The sequence below is a fragment of the Amblyomma mixtum genome, chromosome 2, assembly GCF_055824585.1.
Source record: "Amblyomma mixtum isolate Tamu chromosome 2, ASM5582458v1, whole genome shotgun sequence".
NCBI lineage: Eukaryota > Metazoa > Arthropoda > Arachnida > Ixodida > Ixodidae > Amblyomma > Amblyomma mixtum.
Window position 1 is genome coordinate 9,318,231 of NC_143013.1, and position 16,457 is coordinate 9,334,687.

General features: G+C 46.1%; 1 protein-coding gene across 1 annotated transcript in view; it reads left to right on the forward strand.

Annotated features, from left to right (window-relative positions):
* The window catches only part of LOC149358354 (headcase protein-like), a 150,547-nt gene extending 134,693 nt beyond the window's left edge, over positions 1-15,854 (forward strand). Inside the window, exon 2 of the mRNA XM_089570407.1 lies at positions 15,593-15,854. The gene's annotated coding sequence lies outside the window, so the exon portion shown is untranslated. The remainder of the gene's footprint in view (positions 1-15,592) is intronic.
* The last annotated feature ends 603 nt before the right edge of the window (positions 15,855-16,457 follow it).

A 16,457-nucleotide genomic window follows, 5' to 3' on the forward strand; every position in this document is an offset into this window, starting at 1 on the left:
TACTATGTCGAAGCAAGGTCACGGGTACTGGCGTGAAGTATGTGCAGTAGCGCCACTCTTACTGCATTTTTTCAGCAATAGTTTTGGTAGCCGTTGGCCTATGTGGAGGACGTAGAACAGATCACCGGTAGTCTGTAGGGCAACAGAGTGGATAATGAGATACAGCGAGACGTAACCGTGGACGGCAACCAGTTAGGTAGAAAGATCCTTCTCCTTCTCCGTGTACTTCTTTCTTATGTTCCAGTTCTTTCAAGTTTAGTATACGTGGATGACATGGACAATGACTTATTCTCCTACTTACTCGGCCATACATATTATACAATATAATGTACAGAGTCAGTCAATAAAAAAAAGAACAGGCGATCGCGTGGCCGCAGTGGCCGGGAAGAATAGGCAGCACGAGCCGCATTCGCGGAAACAGCAGCCTACCACGAAGCCGCTGCGGTGGCTCAGTGGTTATGGCGTTCGGCTGCGCTTAGCGAAACGCGGCGGCCACGCGCTCACCTGTTCCCTTTCATATTCAGCGACACTGCGCTATACGTGATATACTCAATGGCTTGAAGTGTTATCCAGGTAATCTTGGACTTCGGTCAGTCACTGTTTTTGAGGTTGTAAGACGCGGTCGTAAAGAGGCACCGTAAAAATCTGGCGAGCAGGTTTGAGGATACATTTCTGCATTAAAAATATTTTTTCACCTTCTTGGAAGCACATCGTCTTGGATGCGTAGCTAGAGAGTATCACTCAGACGAACGCGAATTGGTGCGATTATAAAGAACGCGTGACTGGATTCACTTGCCCTAAGGGAATGCTAGAGGTTTACCTTTCGGACACTCCCTGCAGAGTTCAGTGATTAGAGTATCCCTTGAAATGCTATTCCATTTGACTAAGTCAAATGGGTCACTTTGCTGTTCGATGTTAATTTTATGCGAAGCATATTGCTAGAGCTACCACTCACGCCGTCGGCGTGGGACCCCTAGACGTCACACCACGTGATACCGTGACGTCACACCACGTGACACCTTGACGTCACACCACGTGACACAGTGACGTCACAGCACGTGACGCCGTGACGTCACACCACGTGACATCGGATGAGAGAGGCTGCCTCCACCTCGCGCCGTCGCCGTGGGACCCCTAGCCGTCACGCTACGTGACACCGTGACGTCGTCGTGACGATGCCATCGCACAGACGCCGGAGTGTCCTCGAGCGGCATTCCCGCGCATTTCGAACGCGCGTTCACACTCGGTGTAGGTGAAACGCTCGCTCCACCGGGCAGGCAGACGCGGCTTCCGTGGCAGTCCAGGCGCTCACCCAACGCGCGTCTCGGGGTTAGTCGGCGTTCCGCTGTAGCCATGCCGTTGTCTTCCCCCACGACGGAGGCTTCTAGTGGTTGTATTAAAATGACCAAGTATGCAACCAAGGAAAGCGATGTATTACCAAGCCTAGCCACCAATATGCTTCGCATCTGACTAGGCTTAACCTTAGCTAAGCCTCAGCCATAATTTTTTTTATTTCCTAAATAACTGCCAAAGCAACAAATGTCAGCAATAGCTGAGTCAACTGAGGCAGAAAATACCAGTATTCGTCATCGTATCTAGATATGTGTGGGCAGGGATAAAGCAAAACAAAGGAAAAGTGGCCTTGCACGAATTTCCGGAGAGCCTACGGCATCTGCAAAACGGCACTGACAGGAAGTAAAACACGTGTTCTTCTCGTCTCCGTGAGCGTAGCACAGCTGCCGCAGTTGTTTTCGCTGACGTTCGTTGGCTTGTTAGCATTTCGACATTTCCTTTGTGCTCCCTGCTCACTCGCGGAAAGGAATCGATGTTATGAGGCATACACTGCAGATGTCAAACATGCTCGCGGAGCGCTGCACGGTTTCCGCTTCGATGAGCACTCGCTCTGCTGGGAAAGGGAGAGAGGGTTGAAGAGGGAAGGGGGAGAGAAGCGCGCCTAAAGTTCCCAGCTCTATTTTCAGTCTTTGTGCCGGCAGCCCCACTTTCGACAAATAGCTGTAAAAAAAAAAAAGAAGCAGGGAGGCCTCCTACGTATAGATAATCCTCTAATCTCTACCTGTGGTCTTTTTCATAAACGGTCGACCTGCCGGGGATGGCTAAGGGCCTGTGCCGCTAGGCTGCCGAGTACAGGGTCGTCGGTTCGACCCCGATAGCGGTTGAGGCTTTTCAATGGAGGAATAGATGCCAAAGCGTATGTGTATTGAGACTTCGATGCGTGTTGAGCTCCTGATGATCGGTATTGCTTAGGAATACTCCAGCCACAGCCGCGTCTCATAGCTTGCAGTTTTTCTTAGGCACTTAATGGCATCAATAAAGGCATCTCAGGCATCAATTATTTCTCGTTTTCTAAGATAGTGATGATGATACTGCTGATGCTGATTGTGATGATGATGGGAAACTTTTATTTAAACCCAATATTTTGGAACTTGTGAGGAAACGGTCGATTCCTCTTCGGGTGCCGTCCTCAATCCTGTCAGCCGTTGCTGGTCTTGCAGGTCTGTGCTAGGCAGAGAAGCTTACCCAGAGGAGAAACAGTGTGTACTTCAGAATTTATTTTACTGCGACGTCTGGCCCAATGTCTCCGTTGCTCGTTACGAGTCTGGAGAACGGAGGGAAAATGCACTGCTGATCGCTCTAGAGTAGACCAGCCATTAGTCTGCACCTGCTGAAGGGGATTCTCCACGGGGCATAGATCGCAGAGCGGTTCAGCTTTCTTGGAAATCACAGAGTCACTGGATAAGTTTGTTCAGTACGTTTATCCAGTGACCCAAGGACATCACCAACTACAGTGCCATCTGCTGGCCGGCTGTAGCGAGCACCGCGCCACTCAATCTGAATATTTTCATTTTTAATTGAGAAAACCACAGAGCGGGGTGAGATCCTGCGATAAGATGTTGATACTAACGGCCTACTCTTGCTGATACTGATGGCCGCTGCAAAATCTGGCTTATAAAGTTCTTACTGCACATGCACGGACTAGTTCTGACGGCCATAGAAAATCAACGTGGTGGGTCAAGAACTCAAAATTCCCGCGGTAATTTTTGATCTTCATTGCCGGGCAGCACGCGGCGTCAGCCTTGGAGATTACCACCGTTTGTCCACATTTTCTGTGCCTGGACTCCGACTTCGATACTGCGCTCATCTCCAGCATTGTACATAGCTTACTTCGTTCATAAGGTAACTTCCAGTGCATAAATATGAGACATGTGTAGCAAATGGCGGCTGGCACTCTACAACGTGTCCCTGTGATATGAACATCTGAGTTCTGTGCGGCACCCATAATGTCATGTCGTGGTTACGACACGCAAGTTCGTAGACTACAGACTACCAGGCTGGCGATGCACTCATTGAGTTTATTGGGAGAACTAGTGCCCACAAAGCGAAAAAAAAGTCGGTGGCGGCGATAGCAACAAGTGCGACCGACAAGCATCGGGAAGGCACTGCCCGCCGCTCTCGGCCGCGCTCAGTTTAAAGTTGACAACGAGCTTTTGAGACGAGAAGCCTCAAAAAGTTTCTGATGCAGAGCTTCATTACGCTATTGGTTAGCTTCTGTAATTTACAGGATTGCGCTTAAATCTGCTTAAGAGCGGAAATGAGAAAGCCTTTGCCTTTATTCCCTTTCTTCCTCCCCCTTTTTTTTGTCATTTTTATGTTTCTATTTTCATTTTTTATTTTCATTTACTAAGTGATTCCTATTTTTACTTTATTTCATTTTCTTTATTTTTATTTTGTTATTCCTATTATTTTTTTAATCGTTATCATCATAACTATTATCATAATCGCTGTCACCAACTATCACTGTCACTATCACTATCTCCAGCACTATCACTATTAGTAGCTATGACTATAATTATCAGTAGCTATCATTATCACTATCACTATCTGCAGCCCTATCACTCTCGGTAGCTGTCATTACCACTAGCACTACCATAAACTGTTGCTTAATCAACGTTTACATTTTATTTTAATTGCCGTACAACTTATGATTGTCAGTTCGTGCGGACACTTTCGCGGACAACTTCAGTCTACAACTTCCGTCCACTTCACTCATATGGGCCAAGAACCTAACAATCTGGAATATTGTGGAAAGTGCTGTTCGTGGTTACAATACTTAGCGAAACCTGGCCGCGTCTCGAGGGGCCCGAATTCAATGCGGGCCGAGGAAGTAGCGATAGCGCTTGCTGCCGCCCACGCCAATTCGAGAATAATCATCACGGACTCCCGAAAAGCATGTGAACATTACTTGGCAGGGGAGATCTCCCCCTTAGCTGCTTGTATTCTACGACGGACTGCCACTGATCCAACACCCAAACGAATCATTTGGGCTCCTGGCCACAAGGGCTTACGAGGTAATGAGGCCGCTGACGCGGCTGCCCAAGCGCTTACTCACCGGGCTCCTCATCCCAGCTCTTCTGGCTCGGAGACTAACCAGCCGCTGCTGCGATTCAGGGAAATATTAACACATTATAGCGACAACCACCGCCTTTTCCTGGCCCCTGCAAAAGGGCTGAGTAAGACGGAGGAGCGAACTTTAAGGCGCCTGCAGACAGGTACTCTACTCTGTCCTGCAATAATAAAACATTACGATCCTAACACGGATGGGCGATGCCCACACTGTGGGGAGACCTGTGATATCTTCCACATGGTGTGGGCATGTACTCAAAATCCCCACCTCCCCCCTTCCCCTACCCCTTCCAGAGAGGCATGGGAGATTGCCCTCCTCAACTGCTCCTCGCTTGAGTCCCAAAGGGCTCTGGTGAAACGGGCGAGAGACGGGGCCTCGTCGTGCGGTGTCCCGGACTAGGGACGCCGACCATGTAGCGGGGCCACTCTGTGGCTCACAAACTCTTTTTCCCAAAATAAAAGTTTTCACCACCACCGCGGGGTGGCGTGCAAGAGGATATGAACAAAGAGCATGAAAAAGCCAACATGACGTAACTTCGCGGCAACATCAACTAACTCCACTCTTATTGCTTGCACTATCCCGCATTTTGAGCCTAAATTTGCGTCAGAACCCTTCGGCCTTGCACGCGTATACGTTTAGCTCTTCAACAAGTTCGCATTAGAATGCTGAGGCCTCTCTTCACACATTGTCTCTTCCTGTCACTTACACTTGTAAACATGGCGTCGCTTTGCGACCGCTGAAATATTTCTCAGCGAGTAACAAAAAAAAAACAACAACTAATAAATGATTATTTTTTCTCTGATGGCGGCTGTCTGCGGGCACGTATTCTTGCAAAATACTTCGGTTGTGTGGCAACTCAAACAGAGCTAGAAACTTATCGGAGGCCTCTCCATCTGCGTTCGTGTTTCACTCGGTGCACTCTTAGCAGTGAGCACTCAACTTTTCGCTTTTTGTTGAGCACGCACTTAGGCGCTCAGAAGGAGGAAGCTTGCGCTTCCCCAGCTTAACGTATTCAGAGGAACCCTTAAACCAGGCTGAGTGAACCGAATCTTGAAAGATTTAGATCTCCTCCGCGGCTCGAAAGCGGGCTTTTAATTATGCACGCCCGTACAGAGATGCGCGTGCACTTCATCGTTCAAGGAAATGGACGGAGTACTCGGAGTTGTAAGAATTTTGTTTTACTCGGAGGTAATTCCTGCGCTTAATTGAAAAAAAAAAAAGAACTTCCCTCTCGTTGAATGTTGCTGTGCACACACTGAAGGGGAGGCACTGTAAGCCCGAAGCAGTTATCTTTTTGCTAAAAAAAAATATAAACGAGGGAGCCGACAGAAGAAGCCGGGCCTTGGTTAAAGATAAACATAGCTTTAAGTGCACTGCGATCTGTGCTTTTTTTTTTATTTTGCGTCTATGATGTTTACATGGCGGCGATGTGCCAGAACGTAATTTTTCGCCACCACTTCCACGCTATCGAGTACTTGTTGACACAAGATAAAAATCTATGCTGTTGTTGCCTGACAGTGACACCAGGATCTGCTCCTCTGACCGCGGCAACACTGTTCCACGTCTCCCAAAGGCATTCGTCTACTGTTGCAGCGCCTTTTCGATCAGCGAACCTCGGGAACCGTCTATGCAGAATATACGCCGATAGATGTGTATGCCCGTGCATCTCGTTCATTTTCACAGTACTCTTTCCTTCCAGTCTTTTCGTGGTTTAAAGCCCTCGCCCATAATGCGGAGCCCAGAGCGTGAAGCCCTCGCCTTTTAAAGCGAAGGCACTGCTTATCAGGGTCGAACCCAAGCAAGAGTGTTGTGTGAAACCTCGTAGTAACTCGGGTAAGCTCGGGTTTGTTCGGAGTGGTGTCGCGCAAGCTGTAGCCAATGGGAGGAGGGCATCGCGCAAGCTGCCGCCGAGTGGAGAGAGGGTGTGAAGGTGAAGAGCGATAAGCGCTGTTGCATGCACATGGAGATGATAGAAATATGAAGCAAAGAATGTACACATGCTTTCGCATGTCTACTCGGTTTGACTACATAAAAACCCTGCCATTATTTTTTTTACCGTTCATGCCACTACTTTCTTACTGCCTCCGTACAAATATGGAGGAACGCGGCTTTCTGCATTTCTTTATATCTTCATGTATTTACGTGAAATTTTTTTTAGCATATTAGAAGTAATTTTATGACTACCCTCCCAAAATTTTGTTGTTATATCAGAAAATTGTTTCCCGATATGTATGTTTTTCGCTGAATCTTGCAGACTAAGAAAATGCGGCAGAAAGCTGGTAAGACATTCACTGCGTTCTTACTGGCGTGCTACAGTCAAGAAGTTCTTTGAACTTTTTTCGCAAAGTACACATTCTGGTTTTGAATTTTTGCGATGCAGTGTCCGTTCACATATCGTGAATGAGAAGAAAATTTCATACAAGTAACTTGAAATTCAAATTCTTTAAAAACAAAACATATCTTGAGCTCCACTGTCGTCTTAGGAGTGCAAAAAACAAAACAAAAGAGGTCAAAATAAATAGAACAGTCGTCAAGGAATCTACACCGCAAGTTCAATATCTGGTAAAACCGTAAGGGAAAAAAACGCCCATTGTTCGAACCCCATCATCATCAGCCTGACTACGCCCACTGCAGGGCAAAGGCCTCTCCCATGTATTTCCAATTAACCCATTTCTTTGCCAGCTGTGGCCACCCTATCCCCGCTAACTTTTTAATCTCATCCGCCCACGTAACTTTACGCCGCCGCCTGCTACGCATGCCTTCTCCTGGAATCCAGTCCGTTACCCTTAAAGACCAGCGGTTATCTTGCCTTAGCATTGCATGCCTTGCCAACGCCCATTTCTTCCTCTTGATTTCTGCTAGGATGTAACGCACAACCTAAGCGATTCACGAAACAGTTTTAAAAGTACTTCCCGGTTGATTTCAGCAATGAAACTTGGGGACAGCATTATGTACGAGGGATACAAGCGAACACAACCGTTATCACAAAATATTTTCGGAATTTTTTTTTGGTATTTCAAAGCCGCGACCTCTCCCCTAAAAGAGAATACAATAGAACAAAAAATATGAACAAAGACCAACTGGGGGGCGAAGCTTATTTTGTTTTCTTTACTTTGTCGCGATTTCTTTATTGTGTCCGTAAAAGGATTGAATCCCTTTAAGATTATGCGCTAAAGAAGGCCCCGAATCGGGAAACTGAAAGGGAACCATGTCGTCGCATATATTTTCTCCTATACGGCAGCAAGTAATCGTAGGAGTGTTGCGAAAAATAAACACACAAAAGAAAGACACAATAATGGGGGATTGTCCGAGATAGACGGCAAAGGGCTGCATTGATCAGGAATCGGGCTTAAATGATGAACTGAGTGGTTGGATGGCTCTTTAACGCTAGTTACTGGTGAAAGACATAATCTTCACGGTGATGAAAATCACCCGGAAATTTGACGTAACTAATCTCGTAGTTTGGTAGATAACGAGAGATTTTCTGTACCGCGAAAGGGGCTGAAAGGACGCCAGTAAAATGTTTGTTAAATATAAACGAGAGAAGAGGCTTGAAATACGTGAATGCTAGAAATCAGAAATGAAAATCAACGCCAACGCCCTGTGGTCCGCGCCAACGCTGTTGTTGTTGTTGTTGTTGATGTGACTGAGAGAAGGATGAAAAGGAAATTGCACGGGCCTGCTACTGGCTCGAGCCAAGCCACCACCGCTGCCACGTGCAGATAGAGGAGAGTTAAAACATCAGAGGAAGGAGAGAGAGGAAAGACGCGCGTCGCAGCAACAACTGCGTCCGCCGGAGCGGACGCTGCTCAAAAAACAGATAAGCGGCCGAAGCCGCGCAACGCAGCGCACACATCTCCGACACTGGCGCCATACAGCTAAAAGACGAAGACGCAGTGCATTGCACTGCGCTAGGTCACGTTAGTATGAAGCACAAGACCATTCAAGTGGGACCATTGGATGGCACTATTGGTACACAGATTGTGGACCACCTGATTGCATAGAATGTTCGGAGTGGTGTCAAATACGATTCACAGCATTACGGAGCATACGATTACTAGTCGAATCAAACCGCAGCATATCACAGGTATTTGCACCGACGACCTTTGGTTCCCCAAACCGTCACTTCTTGAAACCACAAACGTCCATTGCGGCCAAACTAATTGACGTATGACATTCTAAGTGGTGTCAAACAATTGGGCTTCTTGCGCTATATACGTTGGCGTTAAAAAAGTAGATGTCTGTATATAACGAAACATTTGTACAGGATATAGTGAATACGGCTAATGACGCACTGGTGGAAAAAAACAGCGCAAACTTAGACAGAAAACACAGAAAAGAGGGGAGACACTACAAGCGCTGACTCGCTGCCCTCTTTTCTGTGTTTTCTGTCTAAGTTTGCGCTGTTTTTTTTCCACCATGAATTCACACCAACTAGCCCAAATGTCTGCTTCGCACTGTTTTCGTTCCATACTGCTAACGCTCGATACTAATACGCTGCCTCAGCGTTTTGCTCTTTTCAAACTTAACGTGGCGTCGCTGTTGTAAGGCAACGGCACAAGATCCAAAGATGACCACATTCTTGGTGGGTGTTGGTGAGCGTATGAGTGCTTTCGCAGTAAGATGTTCAGTGGGAATTTTGTTTCGCAATGCGGCTTGCGGCAGGAATACGAGCCTGCAAATGTGACCGGGCACATTTTCATAAATTTCTAGTATATCCAGGTCACCAGTGCCAGACTATAGAGAGACGAGAGGGGAACACGCTCAGCTGAGACTCTCGGTGAACGTGGCCAGCGTGTGTACACGGGGCGGGCAGGCGTCGTGCACTTATCGGGTGTTTTTTTCAACGGCCTTATCAGTGGGACGATATTTGCAACGCAGGAGTCAATATTTGCCCTCTCACTGCTATCTCTGCCTCGGGGACCACAGTTTCCACCTGCGCTCCTTCTCAGGCCGGCGATAGAGAGGCACACAAGAATAGGGTGACCTGCGGCCCCTCGAGAAACATCAGAGACAGCGGCGGCGTTGCGGTTTGCCTGACAAGCGAATATCAGCCGGCGCATAATCACTCGGTATGGATTTACTAAGCGGGCAAAGGAAAATAAATTATGCGTGTCGTGTCTCGTGAAGCCTCTTCGCGCAGCTAGCAACCGCGCGACGAACCTCCATAATTTAGTGGCTTAGCGTCTTTTCTATAGTCGTGATCTTCATATCGACGTTGAAAGCTAAAGTGTACTGGTATTTCGACACGCGATAAGGATTGATGGATTTCGGTTTGTCAGGATCAATGCATAGCCTGCAATGGTTCATAGGTTCATTTTTTGTTTTGTTCTGTACTGTAAATATTGTAATATTTTGACCACTCCTTTCTGTTGTGCCAACGGGCCTTGAAAGTATGTATGTATGTATGTATGTATGTATGTATGTATGTATGTATGTATGTATGTATGCATGTATGTATGTATGTATGTATGTATGCATGCATGCATGCATGCATGTATGTATGTATGTATGTATGTATGTATGTATGTATGTATGTATGTATGTATGTATGTATGTATGTATGTATGTATGTATGTATGTATGTATGTATGTATGTATGTATGTATGTATGTATGTATGTATGTATGTATGTATGTATGTATGTATGTATGTATGTATGTATGTATGTATGTACGTATGTATAATAAATAACCGGGTCCCCCTCTCGCGTTTTGAATAGCTATGAACATTTACTCAGTCGCTTCCTTACATTTATATTTGTGTGTGCTTCTATAGGAAAGGTGTCCTTCGGCCAAAATTCAAATACCAGTCACATTTTTTGTGGCACTTTGTGTTGGTTTGTTATACCTGCGAGACAGCTGAGCTATCTCTGTTGCATTAGCTATATTCACCAGGTACTCAACGAGAGAACAGATTTCACAGACAATTTCCTTTGAAATTGCTTATACAATACGCCAGAGACACATCGCAGCCGCCGTTTTGTCATTTCCTTCCGCAAGTTTCTGGTAACGGATTGGTTGCTTCTGAATTGTTTTCCGTGGCAGTTAAGCTTGTTGCCATGGGCTGCACAAAGACAAGGGATCTCTTGAAAGGTATACCCTAGCAAAGCACACTCTGGCGTCCACCCGTGCATGCCTGTGCGCCATTAAATTCCAAAGTATAATATTAAGAGAATTGGTGAAGCGCAGGGGAGACGGGACACAGTCAGAGACAGGCGCTGCATCGCTTCGCGATGTCACACCAACTAGACCAAGGTGCTACCTTAGGGAATATAATTTTTCCACAAAGCGAATAAGAAATGCAACAACTGCGCGTTCTGTTGTAGGACAGGACCTGGCCGAATTGCGCACATATTCCAACTGCCCTTGCCCATTTAATGTCAGAAATTTTAGCGCATGAACTGGTTAATTATAAGAAGCTCTGGTTAAGCTCGTGAGACTGGTCCTGACGTCATAACACTGGCCTTGATCTTTGTTCATAGCCGTTTCTTTTTCCTCTTCCCTCAGCAATCTACACGTGACTCTTTGAACAAAGTAATTAGCGTCCCTACGTTTTCTTGCATGCAGAAACATTTTACTTCTGCGGAGCAAAAGGAAATGTTAATTCCCTGATTGAAAAAGAGATAAACAGTGCTATCATCATCTGGGGCCGAATTACGGAATGATCAAATTACAAACCTATCCCAAATGGATCAATTTAGCCCCGCTAGTATCGGTTGATATTTCCAAAAATAGGATCGGGGCTTTCTGACCATTTTGTGACTGTTTTGAGACTGTGATCGTTCCGTAATTCGGCCCCTGCACCGCGACGCTCCGACAGCGCCTGAGTATGTACCGTCTTTGTCAAAAGTAACCAGGCTGCATGGTTTGCTTCTAGCTTGTATAGAGGAGCCCTTGTGGCTTTCCTAAAAATCAAAAGGTGTTGGAAAGTAAGAAGACCCCCAGTCCCTACCTTTAACCAACATTTCAGCTTCAGGGAAGCTGTAAGGGCTCCACTGTACGAGCTAGAAGCAAACCATGCAGCCTGGTTACTTTTGACAAAGACTGTACATACGTGGTGCTGCAATGCGTACGCAAACCTGCTTATATACATGTTCATGCACATGTGCATGTACACGTGCACGCACACACACATCACCTAAACATGTCATTCTTCGGAAGAGCAGCCGTGTCGAACGACGCTAGAGGTGGCTTTACAAGATGTTTGCATGGCTCTGCCCGCTTCGCGACTTTTCAGGGGCTCGCACGACACAACAAGGTACAGCGGGAAAACCTTGATGGCGCGGACCGCCTCTCTTTGTCTCGTCGCAAATCGCACCAGCGCCAGCTCATACGATTCGGGTGGCACCGAGCGACGTCTCTTCAGCGGGGATGATTCATATTCATGAGACGAGCGTTTGCGAGCGGCGCGCATCGGGTTTCATTGCCGTGTAGCGGTGTTGAATCTGGTCACGTAAATATATACCGGGAGCGATTAGGTGAGGGCACCATGGGCGAAGTTGCGGGCCAGGGAACACATCCACTCTCGTCGACGTACCGTCTATTCAGATTTTGCTGCGCTGCATTAAAGTGTGCAGTAACTGATTCTACGGGAAAGGAAGATGCACCCCATACGCGTGCGAGCCCCGCAGCAAACTGTCTGGGGGATTGCAATCCGTACGTATATCGAGACGGTTAATCGCTGATTGCCTTGCGGCAGCTCGGTTCGCCATCGTCGAGGTGTCGTAGAGGAACTTCGCAATCTGCACTGTGCGCCTTCGTGGGAGCATTTATGAGCTTTAATGCATTCAGTTCCCGGAGTCTCATTATGAAAGCGACGTTGCGCGATCAGTCACGAAGTTGCGCTCGGTCGCTTTCCCGTAAGAGATCTACCTCAGGTCAACGTGAGAAGCCTAGCGAAGTGATAGCGTTGGTGAAGTTGGACGCATGGACACGCAGTTGACCGTCGACGACACTTACGTGGGCAATGTCGCTGAATTGGCTGCTTATTAAAACTGTCGTGTTCGAGTCTATACAAGACGGCAATAGTACTGATACTATCTCGGACACCGAGCTCGCATTGGATATGTCCTGGTTCATAAACGCTCAGCTACTGTTATATCACCTATCACTGGTATTTCAAAGTGACAGCGTGCCTCTAACTTCGGACTTGACGCCGGGGCATCTTCGGGCACCTTTGTAGCACCTTCAGGCCCTTCAAAGGTGCTGTAAAGGAAATAAAGTTTCTTCGCATCACCTTCGAGTTTAGTTGACGAGCTATCATTGAACATTAATTGACAAAATGTAGTTTCCTCTTGCATCTATAATTTCATACCATACTTAATCGATGACTGATAACCTACTAAGTAATACAACGTCGAGTTGTAGTCAAAGTGCATCTCGGCTTTCTCGGTCTAACGTAACTACGCAGGCATGTTGTATGACGGACAACATTTGAAAAGGGCTAGACTACAATAAAAAAGCGATGCATTTCTAGTCGTACAAAAACCGTATTCGTCCTGTTTGCAGCATCAAAATATATTCTACAAACAGTGAGCAAATTCAATAGCCCCGGGAAGCTCTTGTTTTCCGCGTGTCTGGCAAAATAATTTTTGAGCGCACAGCTGCTCGGTCACGTAAACATGTTTTCACATCATGCTTTCCGCTCGCTTTCCACTGATAAAAAAAAGAAAAGAATCTGCAGCAGCTGCTTGTGATGTACGGTCCCTGTGCCTACATACTAATTCTGATTCATGTTTGAATTTGGTGCATCGCTCTTTTAGTGTGTCCTGCACACCTGTTATAGAAAGTAGGCTGTTCCTGAAGGTCTTAAAACTAAAAAAAGGAAAAAGAACTAAGCTCCGAAAATCACTCCTATCCGGCTCGCTTAATGATTGTTAACGATTGTTTACGCTTCGAAGTACCTCTAAGACCTATAGAGTCCAAAGGGAAGATAATTGAGGGACTCTTTACGATATACATAAGCAAGATAGATAGTCACTGAAACCGAGGAAAGCACGGGGAAATTCTTTTAGTGGGAATGTTGATGAAAGTGGGAGATTAATAGCATAATCAACTTTTTAGGCGGTACACAATTTAACCGCAAGTAGAAGGAAATACAGCCGTATGCTGGCGGTGGGCGAACTCACGACATCACATTGTGTAGGGTTAAATGATTTCCTTTCTGTACTCTACTTACTTCTCTTTATTTATCTTCCAAACAGCAGTGGTTAGGCTACTAATTTCCCACTTTGGTCAACAAAACCTTTTAAAGAAAGAAAACATGACCCTAAGCTGTCTTTGCTTTCAATCATTATTGCCTTCTTTCACATGCACAATCATGGACAAAAGTTTACGGGATGCGCGTTCGTAGAAAAGAATTTATTCTGAATTTATTACTGCTGTTGAGCGGTGAACCCGGCATAGTTGGCGCTGTCGCAGGAGTGTGCGGAAAAGCCGGGTTGGCCGATAGGGTCGACGTCACACGTGAAGCTGTGGAATGAAAAGTGATTGAAACATTAGAAAACTGGTGACTAGGAGGTCGCAACATGATTCAAGCGTCAATAGGACTAGCTAGTCCTAAATAGCGCAGAGTAAATCAATTTCGTTGAAAAATGAAATTGCGGTAATTAATCGGGAATCGAACCCCTGGCCCTTATGATGCTAGTAAGACTCGCTACTCCTATGCCACACTCTAAAAGAAAAGGTAGTTGAGGTTACTACATTTTGGGGTAGCAACAACCGTCACATATATGACTACCTAGGTAGTAACTGTAAGTAGTAACTGCAAGGTAGTAACATTTACTACCTCTGGAGAGAAAACAGCTTAAGAAAAAATCTAATGTCTTTCTGTAGAAAGTTTGACTTTTGACATTAGGATCTTATGCCTATAAGATAATAATAATGCAAAATAAGAGCCAAAATAAGAAAGTGGAGCAAAAACAAGAAAGAAAAAATTGGCAGCTTACACGAGGATTCGAACCGCGAAACTCAAACTTTGTGTCCTACCACGCTAACCAGTGCGCCACGCGACCAGTTTGTTTCTTCTTTATTGCATGGAAGAACTTCCGTAGAAAGGAGGAAAACTTCAATCAGACTGGTTCGCGTCTCAAGTTACTGCGCCACGCGACCAGACGTTAACTTGTCAACTTATGTGGCGTGATATGTGCAGCCACAGTTGTTTCTTGTTCTTTCCGTTGCGTGTAAATGTAGCAGTAGCATCTACATGCTCGCACGGGACAACAACGTTGTTGAGAAGGACCTTTCAGTGGCTGATGGCCAATGACAAGGAAATCTTCTGTGTTAATGAAAAAGAGTCTCCGCTGAGTGTTTATTGTTGAAAGACATGAATACCTGACTTCGTGGTGAGTTTCTAATGTGTCACAATGAATGCAGAACATGACACCAGAAACTCAACGCCCACTTTTGTGCATCTTGTAGTAAACCAGAAGGACAAATGAGCGCAAGTCAGGCACAATAGCTTGGGGTTGACGAAAACGTGCAATTAAGAAATCAAACTAAAGAATGGAATGTTAGTATACATACATGTGCATATTCCGATCATCCATTTCCAGATCAAGGTAGTAATGGATACTACCAGGGTTATAATGAGGTAGTACAAGTGTAGTAACTGCCAGAAAAACGTAGTAACAGCAGAAGTTACTACCTGTTACTACTTAATTTTATTTCGATGTAGTAACAAGGTCGTAGCAACATAGTAAATAGGTAGTAAGGGTTAAAAAAAGGTTGTAACAGCAGCCGTTACTACGTTTTCACTACCTTTTTTTCTAAGAGTGCACGCAGAGGTCAAAGCGGGGGCTGTATATCTGTGTTGTGTGGTCTTTTATATACTATGGAAACAGTGTCTGTGTCTGTGTGAGCAAGAGGGGCTGCTGCCGGAACCCATTACCGCTGTAGCATCACACCCTTTAAGGTCATCATTTTTTTTCGGCAAACCCTCATCGGAAGTGCGCTGGATGGCAGCTTACTCCCTTATTACTCCCTTGTAGGCATATTCGTGGAGGATACTATGACAGTGACCACATTGTGTATGTGGTGAAAGAACTGACACAGGCACAGAAACGTGGAGCCTCAACGTTGCTTATAATGCTGCCGCATTCCACTCCTGTGGTGACGTACGCTACCCTACAACTTTTGTTAATTTCTCTTTTTTCCTTCTTTTTTCCAGTGCAAGGTGGCCAGCCGACATCTTGTTCAGCAACGCTGTCTGCCAATTCCCTACCTGCATCCGGGATTATGCGTGTTCGAGGACAACATAAGCCGAGTGCGCCAAAGAACGGAAACAGCGGAGGACGCCATCCATAGAAATCACATCCGGGACCGTTCGGCAGTACACTTGTTGCAGGAAAAAAGTATAGAGCCTGCTTCAGTGGCACACCATCCAGAATTCTGGCGTACCTAACCCTGAAAATAAAGTTTACGCAACAGTAGATGTTCTTTTCTTGACAGCAATCAACAGCTTGGCTTGATGAAGTTTTAAGTGCTAAAAGCTGCACTTTATGTTGCTGGACACACTTCAGTGGAGGGCTCGTGGTTAATATCGGTTACAGGGAGTTCAATAATGCCACGTATCATTGTAATGTCCGTTCGTTCGCGCAAGGCCGCACGAAAGGGGTGTTATCATTTTTGTTTGTGACGCGAGAAGCGACCGGACTAATCTCGATTGATCACAGCCACGAAGAGCGGCATCTACGTGTTTCCAGATTACTCTAGATGATCTCGACCTGTTATCTCGAATTTTCCTTGCCGGATTTAAATAGAACGATGCCTCGAGCAGCGGGCATTCGTAGTTCGACGACCGACGAGCACGTTTGTTGCTTGCGCCGCCGCCGAGTGATTCAGTTCTTTTGCGGGCGCAAGTCAGCCCAAATAAAGAGCTTCGTTTCCAAGACTGGTTGGTGTCTTCCTGACCGCTGGACTGCCGTCACTACAGCGTGACATCTGGTGGAGGTGCTGGGTAGCCTTTCATGTTCCGGACACCCCCTACAAGTCGTGACGCCAGCCCTCTGAGTCATCTACCGCAGGACCTGAGT